Here is a 1,957-nt window from a genome sequence, read left to right as displayed (position 1 = left end):
TGCTACACTGTCGCACACCTCGTACTGGGAGCGCCGCTGCCGCCGCCGCCGCCGCCCGCCTCGCCGCCCTCGCCACCGCCGCCGCCCGCCTCGCCGCCCTCGCCGCCGCCGCCGCCCGCCTCGCCGCTGTCGCCTACCGCCGCGGCCGCCGCGCCGCCAGGCTCGACAAGGTACATCTGCACGCCCGCCTCCACCCGCTCCGCGAGCACCCTGTCGCCCTCCTCCGCCTCGGGGGCCCCCTGCGCGCGCGCCGCTACCACGAGGAAGGCGTCGGCGGCGGAGGCGTCGGCGGCGGAGCCCGCGGCGGCGGAGCCCGCGGCGGCGCGCGCCTCGGAGAGCCTCGGCGCGTCGCCGGCGCGCCCCTCCGACAGCACCGCGGGCGGGACAAAGCCGGGGTAGCGGGGCGCGGCCTCGACCATGTCGACCTCGCCGCCCTCCCCCTCCGCCGCCCCCTCCGCCGCCGCCGCCCCGGCGGGGGAGGGGGCCCGCTCGCGCTTCGGCACCGCCATGACACAGCCCTCGTTGGGGCACAGCGCCGTCCTCGTGAGCTTTGGCGCGTGGCAGACGGAGCAGCGAACCGCATGCTGCGCGCTGCCGCCGGCGGGCGCGGCGGGCGCGGCGGGCGCGGCGGGCGCGCGCGCGGCGGGCGGCGCCGAGGGGCTTGGGCACGTCTTTGCGGTGGACCAGTGGCTCTTGCCGCACCTTCCGCACCGGATCCACGCGCGCTGGCCTGGCCGGGTGGGCGCGGCGGCGTGGCGAGGAAGAGCTCTCCGAGTGCCGGCGTTGAGCGGGCAGTCTCGGTGGCTTGTGCGCAAGTGGTCGGTCGAGCCGCAGCGGCAGGCTCGCGCCGGCGCGGCACCCACCCGCTCGTGGAAGAGGTCCTCCAGCGGCACCGCCGCCTCCTCCTCGCCGTCCTCGTACGCCACGCCAAAGGTGCCTGCTCACAGCTGCAGGTGTGGACACAGCGTCTCTTCACAGCCCGTACGCCCCACGCCAAAGGTGCCGTCGTTGTTGACGGACGTCACCTCGCCGCGGTACCTGCACAAGAAAAGGGGAGGGGGCGGTCAGGGAGGGGCGGGGCTCCCCCCTCTCGGCCCTCGGCAGCCGCGGCACCAGCGAGACACGTCCGAAAAGTAGACAACCACCGCAGCGCCCTCGAATGCGCCGGAAGCGGCGAGCGGCGCGCCCGGCTGAGGCAGATGCGGGCGAGCCCGCGGCTGCGGCAGCGCCTTCTCGCGCCTCCACGGCCAGCCTTGCAGCGTGTCGAAGCAGCGCGTCCCGTCGTCGTACTCGATGTACAGGCCGCCCTCGGCCAGCTCGCCGGTCGGGTCCGCCGCGCCCTCGGGCGGAGAGCCTACGTGCTGAAGACGCAAACTTCAGGGCGCGAAGGGCGGTCCTGTGCGGCGTATCGGGAGCACCGCGTGAGCACGACGGACAGGAGGGCAGTGAGCACAGCGGAATACGGCCAAATACGGCGGAATGCGCGTCCTCTCGAGTGCTAGATCTGGGGGAGATCTGGGGGAGATATGGGGGAGATATGGGGAGGTGTGTCCTCTCGAGTGCTGGTTGGGAGACAAGAGTGCGTATTCCGCTTCTAGGGCGGAGCGCCAACCAGACCGGCATACCAGATGCCGTTCGGCCAGCGCACCTCGATCCGCTCCCCAACCCGCGGCGTCTCCTCCTCCTCCTCCTCCCCCTCCTCCTCCCCCTCCTCCTCCTCCCCCTCCTCCTCCTCGCCCTCCTCCTCCTCCTCCTCCTCGCCCGCCGCCTCCTCCTCCTCCTCCTCGCCCTCCCGCCCCGCCTGCCCGGCCGCGCGCGCGTACACCACCGCCGCCTCCACCGCCGTGCCGTACGTGCCGAGGGAGACCTGCTTCCCGTCCACGCGGTGCTTGACCTGGAAGCGGCCGGACTCCGCCTGGAAGACCCCCTTGTAGCCGTTTGCATTGGTGCTCGAGAG

The sequence above is a fragment of the Emiliania huxleyi genome, assembly GCF_000372725.1.
Source record: "Emiliania huxleyi CCMP1516 unplaced genomic scaffold EMIHUscaffold_9, whole genome shotgun sequence".
Lineage (NCBI taxonomy): Eukaryota > Haptophyta > Isochrysidales > Noelaerhabdaceae > Emiliania > Emiliania huxleyi.
The sequence above is the reverse complement of the archived record's forward strand: the minus strand, read 5'-3'. Positions refer to the sequence as shown.